A 16189-nucleotide genomic window follows, 5' to 3' on the forward strand; every position below is an offset into this window, starting at 1 on the left:
AAGTTAAGGTTTACATAAGCGGATACAGTGAATCATAAAATCTCTCCATGAATGTAACTGCTTCTCATAATACCAGTGACATATGCTTACCCCGTAAATCTGTCAAAGTTAATGGATTCAGCATTTCTAATGGCACTGGCTGAGCAGGTAACAGTGACATCAGAGGGCAGGATTGCTATGATATACACTCAGCGAAGCATCTGCTGTATAGCACGCATGCTGTACACACGTATGCCCCATATGTGTGTATACCACTGCCCTCCCTGTCAAACCCTCACCAGGACTGCATGGGGTGTGCTCCCCGCAGGGCTGCCACCCTCTTCGGCCCCCCGTGTCCTTGGGGGACCAAACTGCACCTCGTGCTGGTACCTGCCTTCATAGGGATAGATCCTCATCATCATTCACCATCGCCATAAAGCAACGAACATCATTAATAAGTATTGTGCACAGGCTGTATGTTCAATGTTGGAAGTTACATGGCAGAAAGTAGATGCTGCCAAAGAGTATTTCAGCAATAAACTTGCAGGGAGTGCTTGGAACTGGCACATTGTAAAGATTCAGTAAATCTGAATCTTTGTGGCATTGAAAATGTTTTTTCTGTGCTCACAGAGCTCCAAACATGGCAAGTAATCTCATTCTTGCATACTTCTACGATACATATATCAAAAAGCAGGTGGAAATAGCCAAAACACACAGAACTTGAGCGTATTTTCCTTTCTAACATGCATATTCTCTATCAACTACTTTATCATGTGAATTAGTTGACCTGGAAGGGCTCAAATTCCTTGTAATAGAAAATGTTTGCGTTGATAAAACTAACACAGGCTAAATCATGACTTTAGGAATTGGAAAAATACCATCTCCTCAGACAAACTAAGGAGGAGCTGACCATACGTGTAAATAACGAACTGCACTGTGCTGTTGTAGTGTGTTCTCCGAGACTTCTCCACTAAGCAGAACCATGGCACGTGTGCATTCCTGCAGCAGCAGCAGCAGCAGGAATAGGTTCATAGAGGACAGACTCTGGCACTAGACCCTAATTTAGCCCTTTTGGGGATTTCCAGCCTTGCCCAGGGTCGAGGTTGCAGGACCTGCTACCCCAATAGTTTCACTTCAGATCTTCACCTCCGAAAGAACCATCACGGCAATGCAAGACCAAGAACAGAAATCTGCACTTGATATTGAAGGATTTATTTTCCCCAGAGCTGATGAAAGGTTCAGGCTATTCCCTTTATATTCCCTTACTTTGAAATCAGAGTTTTGTGTAATAAAAGAAAAAAAAACCCACCACCAAAACCCAAGGAAAGGTACTAGATATTACGGAGAACAATGTGAATTAGGAAACTTCAAGTATAAGGTATGGAACAAGGGGGTTTGGCTACTGCTAGTTCTAAATAATTGAAAATTTTATTTTACCTTTTCAGAAGATGAGATAAATATACAGTGAATATTTTATAGATTCTAAATGTTTTTCAGAATTTTTAGCAGACTATATCTGGACAGTCGTGCAAAATGACCGTTCCTTGCCACCAGCGTTTTGCAGCATGTGAGCTGCTTTTCTGCTTCATCTCCCTGAGGCTCCCCTGGGAACAGTGGGAATCCCTTTGGTCTGAAGCCTGGTTTACTCATGTAAAAGTACGAGCATTGTCACTTACCTAGGCCTTTTCAACAAAAACATTTAGAGGACAATAGATTAACGATTTAAATGCAGATGTTTTGAAAACTGCTACTTAAAACATCTCAAGTCATTTCAATGGCAAAGCTGCAGTGAAATGATAGTAAACTGTTCTTGCTAAGTATAATTTTAAGGGGAAAAAATGGGTGAGTACTGCTACTGTTCAAAAGCTTTTTAATGCCCAATTTAAAATAAGTGTATTTCCATATAAAAGTACTGTTTCTAGCTTTTTCTGACACTAAGCCAGCCTGCACATTTCCACTGCCCTCCTGCGCACAGCTCTGTCTGGGTCTTCAGACCCAGGGAAAGATGCATCACCTTCATCCTTGGGTAGCTTCTCTGAAATTCTGCAGTGTCTTTTGGTTTTGACTAATCCAAATATTTTTTCACTCACTAAGTAAACGAGCCCTGTGAAATGTGGCTCTGGTGGTGTGCCTCCCTCCAGGTGTATGCATGCTTCTCAGCTTCTCCACCCTCCCTGCCCTCCTCGACTCCTCAGTCAGTCATTTCTGAACCTGCGGCAGTTTTAGCTCGGTTTGCTCGACCAGTAAGTACGTCAAAAATACCACATCCCTACGAGTTTCAAGAAATTAGACAGTCAAGCAGAAGAAAAGACATTATCCTCCTTGACAGAAGGAAGACAGCGTGAGCTCAACCTTTCTTAGAAACGGGGTAACTGTCTCCTAAGCCGCTTTGTAAGTGACCCAGTCTCAGACCAATCAGACTGGAAACCCCAATTCCTACCAAACCAGCCCTCTCTGGGCACATCCAAGTCCTCTGACTCCCTGCTCATTAACTTGTTGTGACTGTTTACAAATAAATTGTGAAAGCACCGGCTACGATTACACAGATAAGGCTAAATTTGCACCAGGTGTTTTTGAAAAACAGCATGTAAAATTAAAGTGCTTACTCCCAAGTCCCTAGTGAAATGTAAGATACACAGCTATCCAAAAATAAGTCTGATAGAACACCAGTTAGAAGTTGCTCTTCTATGAATGCAATAGCTTTCTGTGGGAATGATCTTAAAAGGGAATAACATGGATTCTCTAACTTTCTTAATAGTTAATATTCATGGATATATACCACATTAATCACATTTGAATATTTTAAAACTAGCGGTACCTAGTGATACTGGTAAGGGAACTAAACAACAGAACCAACGCAGCCCCTGTGAGTGAGAGCAGCTCCTCCTCTGCTGATGCACCATGCCACCTGCCACTCTGCTCAGCACTCCTGCAGCATCAATCCCTGCAGACAGCACAGCCAGAGCTGCGTTCGATACAGCATGATACACGAGAGTACGATACACTCTCAACAGCTCGTGATGCTTCAGTGCCAGCTCTGCCTGCAGGAGCAGCATTTGCTTCTGCCGAGGTGGCCATGCAGGGCACAAGAGGGAACTGGAAGTGATAGCAGGGAACTGAGGAACCCTCCAAAAGCAGGGGGAAAGAAAAAGAAGTGACAGAAGAGAAAGATGAAGCGCCATTGGGATTCTCCCAGACTGGTATCTAGCGTTACTACAGGGATTCACATAAACAATAAACAAAAGTTCAGATGCTACATGACGTGTTCTTTCCCTGAATCCAATGTGAGCGTCCCACTGACATCAGGAGCACAACACCCTCTGTCAGAAACACCGTTAAACCATCTCCACTCGTGGACTTTGATAACCTTCCTGGTACAGCTGGTGCACATGGTCACTTACGGAAACAGTCCTGCAATTTCTGGATATGAACTCCTGGAATACTATATATGTGTCTTCAACTGTATCATGTTTCAGTTTATATTTGGGTGTTGCATAACTAAGCCCTTACCCATAAAATTATAACCAGCATTTCCGTCATTTTTTCTAGCGCCCTACGTGAAATCATTTCTGAGACAGAATACAGAACTAATTAAAGACAGGAGTTTGTTTCAGTTTTCAAGTATTCATGGTGTTTCTGCATGACTTTTGATCCTGGTGGCAATTTAGCAGGAACCGAGGTGACATTTTGTCACAAGACCCGATTTGCTGCCAGACCATCAGAGGACAGACTGGCTGAGCCCTCAGAAGCAGCACACCATTTAATATTTTTCCGTTGGCACTTAGGATGTTCTAATGTACTGAAATACAATTCATTTATGTGCCAGTATTTTGCAACAACTGCATTTTTGGTACTTTTTCCATCTGTTTCTTCTTCATCTCTGTAAGACGATGGAATGGAACATACGGTATCTCTCACTAGAGAAGTGCCTTAGCAGCCCATTTTTAGAAGCTTTTTCCCATTTGCTGACTTGGCCATGCTATTGGTTTCTCACGGTGAATATGGACTTGAGGCTTCTTTTTCTTCTTGAGTACGTGAAAAGTGAAAGGATTTGGACATCATCCTCTTTCTGGGAGTGGTTCAGCTGAAGAGCAAATACACACTTCACCAGAAGGCCTATGAAGTGTCACAGATGAGACGGGGGCTTAATATGATGAACTCTTGGCCCATACTCCCCCACCAACCCCATGTCTGTGCCGTGCTTCCCTGCAGCAGAGAGCCACAGCCCCTTGCCACTGCACAACCACGCGTGCAAGCCCCTGCGCTCGCCCGCTGGCTGGGGTATCGTCGAGCATGAGGCCAGCGTTATCTGCAGCTGCAGCCGTGCGTTCTGGTCCCTCTCTTAACCCACAAACTTGCTGTCCCCATCCTGTTAGCCAAATGCGCCGAGCCTCAGGAGGCAGCACGGCACGGTGGTGGGGCAGAGACCGCAGCCCCAGGGGCTGCGGGAGGCAGTGGTGTCTTTGCCCTCAACTGCCACGGCAGAAGAACCAAGATAGGAAATACTTTGAAACCAGCTCCAAACGCCAAAACTCAAAGTGAGCTTTTCTCTCCTCACAATTCCCTCTTGCCACCCCAGTCCCCTTTAAATAAATACATTAAGACATAGCGTGTCTTGCTTCTGGCAGAGAGCATAAAGGCTAAAAAGTTTTAAGTGGCCAAAATACCAGATCGCAAACAGGTGAGTTAAAAAAGCTGGAGAGGACTTGCAGTTCTCCTCTTTGCTCAGCAGAATATTACAGGTGCCAAATAACTACATTCTCCATGATATAGCAGGCTAATATTGCTAATGGGTTTCTATCTTGTGAACAGGTTGTCCAATTTGGCAGGCCAGAAATGTTGCATACAAATATTTGCAGACATCTTTACAAACTCTGCTCTCCTCAACTCTTAAAGATCAAATTATGGACTGACTGTATGGGTAAAAGATTTAATTCCTAATTCTGCAAAAAAAAAAAGAAATAGTTACTTCTAATGGATAGTAACTTTGCTCATAAACTTTATGCGTGTAGTGTTTAAGACTCAAAAAACCCAAAAAATCTCTATGAAACATGGCTGCCGAAAAGTTCAAAGAGAAACTCTTATGATGATGGTTAAAAAGCAAGGCATTGCTGCTTACAGCAGTCTTCCCAAGTTTTAACGCAGTATATCCTATCCCACGTACGCAGCCAGTAGTTCACAGTACCAGTAAGACATCTTCTGGGTTATTTACTTTTAATTGCATCCTGGCTGCAATAAATTGCAGCTCTTTATAATTGTAAACTTCTTCAAAATTTGAAGCCATCCTTCCTACAAGCACTCTGCAATCAGTTCCAGCCTGCCTTTGTAGCAGCAATTCATCTGAGACTCCGGGGACAGCCACCAAGGTCACCAAAGTGCCCATATTCCAGTGATTCCAGTTGATTTAATAAAAAATATTATCACTCTATCTTAACCTTACCTCAACAACAATTCAGACTCGGGATCAAATCTGCTCACTTCAAAGCAAAATTAGTAAGAACGGTTGCTCTATTTTGCCTTGGAACGGCTTTAATACTGGATCTGTTCCCAAATCTAGTATGTACGTGGCAGTAGGCAGGCGCTGAAACGTTCCCTGAATGTTTAACAAACTGATAAAATACAACAAAACCTGAAGCAGGCAAACACTCATAAGAAACAAAAGATAAAAATTTAAGTAATACAGAATAAAATGCTTCCCTAGTTTCACTAGTGACGGGGAAACAAACGGTCAATAATGAGTCCATTTGGTGAACTGAACTCCACTGCAGCTCTTAGGTGAGCTGGGGCTTTTGAAGTCCCCATGTCCTTGTATGGGAACATGTAAATGTTTATCCTGGTGCATGAAACCGCTTGCAGGCACTGAAAACTCTGCTTTAGGAAACGTCTGAAAGCATGCTCCCAGGCGCCTAACCTGAAAATAACATTAAGGGTGCAATTTTAAAATGTGCTTAATTCTCAGTGTGAATCCATACAACGCAACCCCTGTCCCAGAGGCTTTCAGCACATTTGAATATTTTGCTTATTTACAGATATTTAAAATAATCTACACAGTAAAAAAAAAAAAAAAGGCACATTCAGATACAGACCTTTCTTAAAAATTGTAAAAATACACATTATGAGTCTTTATCGCTGAGAATTCGTCAGAGGACATTAAGACAAACCATTTTTAATTATATAGCATACTATATTTATTATAGATTATCTTAATTGTCATTATTATAGATGACCAAAAAGATTAAGCAGAGAAGGGAGATCCTCTACTTAATCACATGAATGACAGATTATTGTTTTGCGAGCAGTACAGATGTCATTAATGTTTAGTGAAGGCTTCATTTACATTTCTCAGTCCTTGACTACTAATGACTAAGAGCTTCTATGAAAGCAAGCTGGCAAAAGCCCTCTTTGTGGGATCCTCACATATGATGTGATCCACCAGCTGAACTCACCTGTGCTTCAGCTGAGACCCATTTGACTGTAAGTCCTGATGGAGGTTAGAGGACAGAAAAATAAAAGAGGAGAAGGAAAAGAAAGGAAAAGGAAAGGAAAAGGAAAAGGAAATGGAAAAGAAGGAAAAAAAAGGAAGGGTGGCCTGCGTGATTTAACAAGGTACTCTATGTGGTCATGGCTTAGATAAAAGTCATGCAGATCCAGATCACCGAAGGTGTTCCCTCCCATTCCCTCCAACGAAAGAATACGGCTACTTAAACTTAAAAAAGCAAGATTCATTATATGCCCTGCAATAATTACTAGCCAGTGTCTAGCATCACTCTAAAACCCGGGAGCACAGAGCATGTTCAGTAAAACAGGTTTATCAACAAATGGCATGCCAAAACTTGATCGAACAGGGACTCGGGCAGGCTGTCAGCCATTTACCCTTTGCCTTCCCTAATATATCTGTGGTTGCTTACAGATTGTGCGGACATGTTTACATATTTATCCTTGACAATGCCGAGTGAATAACTGACACCAAATAATTTATTTGTTTAATGTATCCTGTTAGTGCATTCATGACTACCCATGAGCAGAGAGCTATTTCCTTGAATTAAACTATTGTTCTAACAGATCCAACAAACGTATTTGAGAAAATTGTTCTGTAGATGGGTTTGAAAATTCACAGGGAACAAAATGAAAGGCAGAGAGCACAAATGCAGTGATTAATTTTAAATCTTCAGTGAAAATCTCCATGTCTGACAGCACCATCTTACAAACTGCAAGCACTGAAAAAAGCCCTGTATCCTGTAATTAGGGGTTTCTTTTATAGATGCTCTGTATGTTTTCCAATATTCAGGGAGTCTATGGACCAGATTGTCAAACTTTTTTTCCAAGCACAAAAGCTAGATGTGTACCGAAAAGGGGGTATTATTCAAAAGCACGATGTATCCAGCAGAACTACCCAACGCCGCACGTGCCAGCAACACTGCCAGCACACAAACATGTTCCTGCTTGTAGGTTTATGGACACTTGCGCACTCCCGGTCCGCTGGACCGCGGGGCTGGAATTAATCTAAAATCATGGGAACGACAGAGTCTTTAGATACACTTCCCCTCCTCCCCAACATTTCATTGTATGCAATGAAACTAATTATATCTTTTGCAAAGATAAGTGCAGATGTGCTAAGAAAGGCACAAAGCCCCAGCACCTGTGGAACAGGTGGAGCCAGTACGCTCTTGAGCAACTCCCCAAACAAATGGATGATCCTGCCCTTCTCCCCCCTCCCGATCATATTTTTGGGACTCCAGTTCAACCAGTAACTCTAGCTGTCCCCTCTCACATTTCTCACACCTGCAGCTATACTGCAACCTCCCTCTGGTGGCAAGGGTGGTGGGGGTCAGAGCGAAGGGCTCTGGCTTTGCTCCCCAGCATGGGGCAGCTGCGCTGGGCACCGGGAGAGCCGTGGAGCGGGGCCAGCAGGTGCCAGGGCTCGGCAGGAGATGGGCAGGCTGCAGGCGGCGCGGGCACGGGCACTGCATGCAAATGAACGGAGAGCTGTCTCGAAGCAATGCTTTTAGCGAAAAGCTGTTTTAGAAACGTGGACTTTTCTGTTAGCCAGCGCTAATACACGCGAGGAGGTGAGAGAGGCCAGGGTAGCGAAACCCCTGCAAAGAGAGACAATGGGATTAACTGGCAAAGGCACCGCTAGAGGTGGCACTGGAGGAGATCCAGCTGTGGGGAACGCAGACAAAATCTTAACACAGGCTCAAAAGCAGCAGAAACAATGGAGTCTGTATTCAGAGATGATAGAGGAAGATAGAGACAAAAAAAATGAAGTGAAAGCTTTCTACTGCTAGTTGCGAAAAATGCCAGGAAATGAGAGATGCTGCTGCCAGGAATAACGTTTGTGATACTGAAATTGTTGATGAAAGTGTTTGACATGCACTACGACCTCAGGCAAAATAAGGCCAAGATTTTGGGGGGCATGTTTTTTTTCTCCCAAAAAAAAGAACAAGGAGCAGAAGAAATGAACTCCTCCGTTACACTGCTGAGGAGTCTGGCATTATAAGTTCCCTAATTAAAGACAGGTCCTTTCTGGGACACACCATTTCAGTTGCCCAGAAAGGCTGCTGGGAAAACTCAGGCCCCAGAAAAACGGCTCCAAACTTGCTAAAGACGCCAAGGCAGTGATTGTAACAGCCCCCGCCAAGAACATCGGGGACACATTCAGGAGTGGAAGACTCGGGGGAGTAAGCAGAGACGCCTCACCAAGTGAAGGCACGGGGACCACAGAAAGCAATATGAAAAGGAGAAAGAAGAACCTCCTGCCTGTAGGGAACGACACAAACCCAAACCACTTCACATCCCCATGCTGCATCCCAAGAAGGAAGAAGGCACAGCTCATTTAACCACCAAAACAGAGGCTTCCAGTGACGGGAGAAATGCCTGCAGCATGACTTGGCCATGCCGCGAAGCGCAGGAGACGTCTGCGAGTCACTCGACTGCCATAGTAGCAGCGATGTTTCTGAGTCAACAGCCAATGTGTTCGCTGCCGATCACTGAGCCAGCTGCAATGTAATCTGAGCAACACCGATAAGCAGTAATATTAGCCTGGAGAAATGTCACTGGGGTGGGGGGGCTCATCTGAGCTATCTTTAGCCATCTAAAAGTTAATCACCTAAGCTCCCCGCACAGTCAGTGGAAAGTGGCTGGGACCTCCAAGGGGTAATCCTGGTCTATTCTCAGCATGACTGCTGCGATGGGCTGAATCACCCTCCGGAGGTGCCGTCATTCTCCTTTAACTACAGAAGGCACCTCTACTGCAGTCACAAGACACTGGCTGGAAGGGACCTCCAGATGTCCTCTGCTCTGGCCTCCCACCAGTAGGACTATCCCCCGCTAATCACCAACATCAAACTGATGCACAAGTAGCTGTAGGGCACTGTTAGCCTCCCCACACCCCTCCTGTCATCAGCCACCAACTGCACACTCAGCCTTTATCACCACCCCTAGAGCCTGGTGGCCCAGCAATACCCAACCCTGTCAACAGTCCGTCTGGCCAGCCAATGCTGCTTCAGCTTCCACGTGGGAATGCTGTGGGAAATGGAGCCAAAGCGCTTATTGCAGGAGGCCCTCCGTGTTCCCACAGCCGGGCCATCCTGCTAGCCCTTGGAGGAGGAGGTCAGGGCTTTCAAGCACAATTTGTCCTTGGCAAATCGGTGTCTATCATTCCAGATTCACTTTCTTGCCCTCTGTGTGTCTGGAAACAGACTCCAGCAGACACCCTCAGTGACCTCTCTGGTGACAGGGAAAAGCCTGACTTGTCCACAGTTCCCCAGATCCCCTTCACCCTTCTCAAAGACAGACCTTCTCAAGCACCAGAATTTTTCGTGATTGACACACGCTGACCTTACAGCCACACCAGCCAGCTTTTCCAGCCAGAATCCTGTCCAACAGGTGGACTTGAACACATCCACCTCCTCTATGTGGCCCCTAACACACCGCTCCCCTCCATCCCTCTCCTTCCCAAGCTGCCTGGGGAAGCAGATGCTGGGGCCTGGGCCAAGACTCTGGCTGTGAAGACTGAGACAAAAAAAGTCACTGAGTATTTTGGCCTATTTTGGCCTTTCGTGTACCAGCTGTCACTAAGCGGCTTCCTGCATAGATTAACATTTCTTCTGAACTTTCTTTCCATACTCCATACCCTCGTTGGAGTCCCCCCGCTAGTCACAGCTCCATCGGCCTTTGGTCTGCCCAGCTGCACCCCACACACCCAAACAGCTACATCCCTCCCTTGTTACCGGTCCTTTTCACTCTTCGCCTGCTCTCTTTCTGCACTTTGACTCGTTAAGAAGCTCCTTGCTTCACCAAGTTGGCTTCTGCTGAAATTCCTGATCTTCCTGCACAACAGGATGGTTTGCTCCCGAGCTCTCGATGTTTTCTTCAAAAATCAGCCACTACTTAAGATCGGTCTATAATTTTTAGATGGCTGAAGTTACGTGAAATTGATCCTGTGACAATGATGGAGTCTTGAGACCAAGCAGTGAACAGAAGCCCTCGGCAGCAAACAGAAGAGTTTTTGCAGAGCCCTGGTGCTGGGAAGCCTGTCCCCCTAGCACTGCTTTGATCCCGATTCCTGCAACCCACCCCAAAGTGAGCGGCAGGAGATCAGTTGTGGGGGCTCAGCCACCATTTTGAAGGCAAAACCGAAACACTTCAAGGAAACCCATACCAAGAGGTCAGCCTGGAGCGAGAGCCAAGCCCTGATGGAGCCAGTTAAGGCAGAACTGGACAAACCTGCAGAAGTCCTGACTATACCCACCAGTACCAGTGTGCAGGCTGGCTGGGGTGGATCACAAGCCAGGTCATGAGAATCAGGTCACCAAGGACCCACACAGGCTGGCAACTCACTGAACAGACCACTGACTGTCAGCAGTAATGAGGCAATTGCTTACCAATTAGTCTAGAGGAGGGTGATTGCGGTTTATTATCGCAGGAGTTGGAGAAGTCGCTCAGTTTCGCCAGGCTTTGTGGCAATAACTGTGGGTGCCCACAAGCAGCACTCATCATTAGAGTTAGTCCTCTAGTGCCAGTCCCTTGCACTGGGCAGCAGGTACTGGGAGTACCAAGAGCATCACTCCTTCTAGGAGAGGATAATGACACGGAAGAGGCAACCAACAGCCGAGACACCTGCCTGGGACAATCTCAGCAGTTCAGTCTGGGTGTTGTGCCCTGCTGAGCTCAAGAAGCTGAAGCTCTGAGCTGAAGGAGGCATCAGGTGGGGGGTACAGCTGTAGTTCTTCAGGGACTGCTGGTAGGAAAGCCTGTGATGTCCCCACAGACACCTTAAAAACAGACCAAAAAAGAATGAAGGAAAACGGGAGGGGATGCTACTCGGGTATTGCCTTGCAAAGAACTGAATTTACGAAACGTTGCTTGGAGAGAAGGACCAGAGGTTCAGTGGGCATTGCAGCAGGGTGCAGAAGATGTTTAATCATGAATCTCCATTCCCACAGAATAAATAATACTAACATCTCTTTTTGACTGAGAATGAGCATTGGGAACCACTTGGAAAGGACCAGCTAATCAAAAGTCAGGGTTCTGAATTAAACTAAAAAAATACTTACATTTATTTCGTGTGTTTACATATGTCAGATATGCATGCATGCTAAAACAGCTGTGTAAATCTCAACTTTAAAAATGCTACAGTGTAAAGATTAGAGGAAGATTCCCAAAGCAAAGTTAACGCTGCAACTTTTGCATTACAATGAGGTGCAAAAACGAGGCGTAAACACTAAGAACACCTGAAGGTGGCTAATAAAAGCCTATGAAGCTTCCCAGAGAGGTAATTTCTGATGTGAAGATAAGTCTAAAGGTTTAATCTGAAATGCTAACGAGGGAGGAAAACTGAAGAAGTTCTGAAGAAGGATTTAGATTGGAGATACCATCTCACCTTGGGGTGGGATGGAGTTTTTGCCACAAGGCAGTCCCGGTTTCTGCAGTGTCCCCTCCCTCCCTCCCTGCCTGTGCATCCCCCCCCCCCCCAGGCAGCCACGTGGAGCGAACAATACAGTGTAGCTGCCACATGCCACAAATCAGAAGGGTAAGTGACAGTGCTTTTATGGTGCCAAATGGAAGTAACAAAATGCAGGAAGCATCTTGTCAGATGTCACTTAGCAGTGATATCATGGGGGAATCTGGGAACGGGATTTGCCTGCATAGTAGGAATTCCTCAGTGCATGGAGAGGGAGAAGCAGAAATGGCAAGAGGGGCAGAATCTAATCTTGGCCTGTTGAATGCACGGGAAAGATTGTTCAGCTCCAACTTTATCTCGGGGAGCAAACACAGGGTTTGGCACATTATCATTTTACTGACCAGGCTTGATTCCTTGTTGCCCTATAGGATTCCTGCCTTAATCACAAGACAGGAGATAAAATACACGCAAGAGAGTACCTCTCCTACACAGGGACTAACAAGTGCAAAAGACTGATGGTGCACTTAAAGGAGAGACCTGCACGGAGAATGCTGAAAATGTTTTTTCAGATGACGTTTCATAAGAAAATAAAATACATACCTCGAACACATTTCTGAAGACAGATCACAGTTACCAAGGTCATTATGAATTTTTAAATTAAGTGAATCCTCACCACACGTTTACTCAACACGCTCCTCAAAGTGCAGTGAAAAGAGAGCTGCAGGCTGCGCATGGAGATGAGCATTGGTTTCGCTGGGCTGCAGAAGGTTCCAGCCCAGGCCCCAGAGCTGAGCCTGGGGACTGAAATCCCAATTTCCTGCAACTCACGGGGTGCCCAGATTGTGTTTTTGTTTCTCCAGCTAAACAAGGAAAGGTTGGACCGCAGTAAGATGGACACTTTACTATATGAGTAAATGTGTTTTCTTCCTGAGCACATGGCGTGCATGTGAATGCACGAGTGTGAGAAAGACACTGAAAAATCAGGATATGATTGTGAAATTACCTAGCTACCCACTTAGGATCTACCTGTGCCGTGCAGCACATTATCTCATTCGATACATGTGGGCTGGCTCTGAGAGGGCTGGTAAGCTTACACGTGCAGGGAAACCAACTTGGATCCTGGAAGCAACATCGTTGTGCTAACAAGGCACTCCACCTAAACTAATTAGCCCTGCCTTTCAACAGGCTTAATTAGGTGGGGCACCATCCTGTGCTGTTGTGGCTAGACGCCTTCCGGTTCTGGATCTGGCTCACCCGCAGCCAGCGTGCGGATGGCAGCGCTACCTGGTGCCATGGCCGCCGCCTGTGGGAGCGCAGGGCCTCGCTCAGCCGCCTTCCGCTGCACGTCTGCGCAAACCGCCGGCGCCCCTGCTGCCGCCCTGAAATCCGCCCTGGGAAACCGCGAGCTGGCTTTCACAACAGGCCTAAGACGAAGAAGGAACTATCGAGACAGACCACAGCAACGATTTTAATTCAACAAAGGGGAAAAAACCCACCCTGACACACGAAAGATGCGAAGGGCTAACCGTACTCTATTTCATTGCTTCAGAAGTTTTGCAAACCACAAACAAAAAGGTCTGCGTTTGGATCTGCCACAGAATCCAGATGTTACTTTCACCCACGTACCCATCTGTAGCCATTAAATCAGGTTTTGAACCGGGTTAACCTGAAGATAATAAAACTTATGGTCTAGGTATTCTGTCAAGAGCGAAAGTCCTTTGACTGTGGCGAAACAAATACCGGGGTAGGAAATGGAAGAGGAACCTCAGGAATGAATCCTGGAAGCACAAAGCACAGTGCCAATCTACCTGAAAAGCTCCCCTTGGCCAGTGGCATTAGAGGTAAAGACAAAGTTTACTAATAAACCTTAGCTCTTCATAAGGGAAATTAATCAGAAGTTTTAAATGAGGGTCAGAATGAGGCTACCTGTGCCACCACAGCAATGCAGAACAGGCTGTTGGTAAGACCTTGGACTTGTTTAAATCAGTTTCCTTGGCTCCTGGAAAGGTTACAATTTAACACAAAATTGTCCTCCATTTCCTCTCAATTTAATTTCCTTAAGGTCTTCAATATGAAAGTTAAGAATGTGGCTCCTGGAAGCATCCCAGTCATAATTCGTAGGAATTATTTAAGACACATATCAACCTTCATGTCCATATGCCCCGCTCTCAGCCTTGGAAAGACTGGGCGTTCAGTCAGCTGTTACATTCTGAGCCACCACACCAGCCATTTAAATTATATTAATTAATAAATATAATTAAATGGTTTGGGTTTTTTTTTTTTCGTGGCTATATGTAATTTCTTGAAAGCATTATCCTTAGGACGGAAGCTTAAAAAACTGATTTAGTTTGGAATTTTAATCTGTTTTCCTACAATAGATATTTCATGTACCCAAAGGGTAATAATGTCAACCTCAACAATTTACCTTACGTGAACTTTTTGCCCTTATTTAGCCTCTCAAAATAAATGAATATGAGCACCATCCTACATCTGAAACCCACAGATATTGCTACTCCGCATTGAGCAGAGCCACTCAAGTACGCAGCATGTTGCAAAAAATGACCTGTTTTGACATATTGGGTTTTTAAGTGATACTCTGAGTAAGCCCTATCGGCCGATCTGTAATTGTACCAAACGACACTGTGGGAAGTCAGAGTATTGCTCACTGCAGACCGTGGGTCGGTCATAGAGCCGAACCAGCAGAAATAGCTTGAACAATCTGAAAGTACACGCAATTAAAAAAGTTGTTTCTTAATCTTCAGTCCTCCAGCTTTTGAAAATGTGGAATGTTTTGCACGTTGAGCCAGTGCCATTCAAAGAGATCTCTGGTGGCACCCTGAGACATATGGATTCACTTTTTGCGCGTCTGCACGCTGTAACTCTGAGCATACGGAGTGAGCCTCAAGTCACACAAATAAAAATCTTCAGACCCGCAGTAGCCCACAACAGAGCTAAAATATTCACTGTGCTAATCATCTGTATTAATCTACCCTAGCAAACAATTTCAGCTGTTCCTAGCTGTGACTCAGTGTGCTTTATGTTTACTAAACTGCACATACGTCCTTTTAGAATAATCTGTCTAAAATCACAGAGTGAGTCCCATGGGTAAAAGGGTGGGGAGGAAGAGGGAGATGTCAGTATCCTACAAACCAGCATAATTTGTTTTGACAGCTTTTAATATTCCGTATTAATCTTTTGCACGTGCTGATCTCCACTGTGCCTCTGTGTCACCTTCAAACCGAGGCCATCACACCCTGGTCGCCACCTTTTTAAAAGATGTTTTTGGGATGTGGCTCAGCACTGGACCATATTTTCCCCGACACTGCCAGGGACACAGCATCAGATTCATTAAATGGTTATCCATAGTCAGAAATAGATAATAGAGAACATCGGATAATAACTTACTTGTGGGGTTTTTTTCTTACACCTGGATCATTTTAGCCAGAAGGTGATTAAACCTGGAGGTCCGATTCCTGTATGACCACTTTCCTAACATCTGAGGTCTCGGTCCTGACCCGAACCAGGCTGTTCGCACTGAGCTGCACCATCAGAGAGGTGCCTTCAAGGGGCAGATGGAGGACAGGCTTGACAGCGACAGGCAGGCTTGGAAGTGTAAGCCCTTGTCAAATCGCTACAGCCAGCCCAGGTAAAAACAGCCTTTCACTCTCAAAATGCATTCAGTTAAGGCCCTCACAATATATTTATTTAAGCACCTCAAACCAAGTTCAAGGAAATAAAAATGTCAGCTATACCGATAGCACCCTTATTAATTAACAATCTCAGTTAAAATATCAGATTAAATTGACATGGAAACTGAAATATTCCCCATTGAAGGTCAAGTATGGGTTGGCCTGCTGCAGATTATTCCAGTGCTTACTTTTTATGCTTTAAGTTTTATGCAGCGTGGCACCTTTCATAATTTCTTACATTTAGCAGCATAATAGAGGCACCTCGTGTTAGCCTTGGCCAAGGTCTCTGGGCTGTCATTCACACTGCCTCGCTGAATTAATTAATTCTGTGAAATAAGTTCAGTGAAATCCATAGAATTTCTGTGAAACATCTGATTGTAAGCTGCACATGACTTTCCATTTAAGGCAATCTGCAATAAGAGACATTCTAGCAGCATGCTAAATTGACCACATTTGGATGTGTTACAAAGGCAGGCTCAGAATGAGCAGCTGCTGCTGAAAAATGTGGTGTGAGCATCATCTCTCCTTGTGTTTCATTTTTTTTGTTCCTGATCTATAAAGTGTGAATAACAGATTTTTGGCTTTTACCTGGATAGTTTGTTCCCACTGTAAGCGG

General features: G+C 45.0%; 1 protein-coding gene across 5 annotated transcripts in view; it reads right to left on the reverse strand.

The window, feature by feature from the left end:
• Positions 1 to 16189, reverse strand: part of PDE4B (phosphodiesterase 4B) — a 215557-nt gene that overhangs the window by 26985 nt on the left and 172383 nt on the right. The gene's annotated exons all lie outside the window — the stretch shown is intronic.

This window comes from Falco rusticolus, chromosome 11 (genome assembly GCF_015220075.1).
Source record: "Falco rusticolus isolate bFalRus1 chromosome 11, bFalRus1.pri, whole genome shotgun sequence".
Classification (NCBI taxonomy): Eukaryota; Metazoa; Chordata; class Aves; order Falconiformes; family Falconidae; genus Falco; species Falco rusticolus.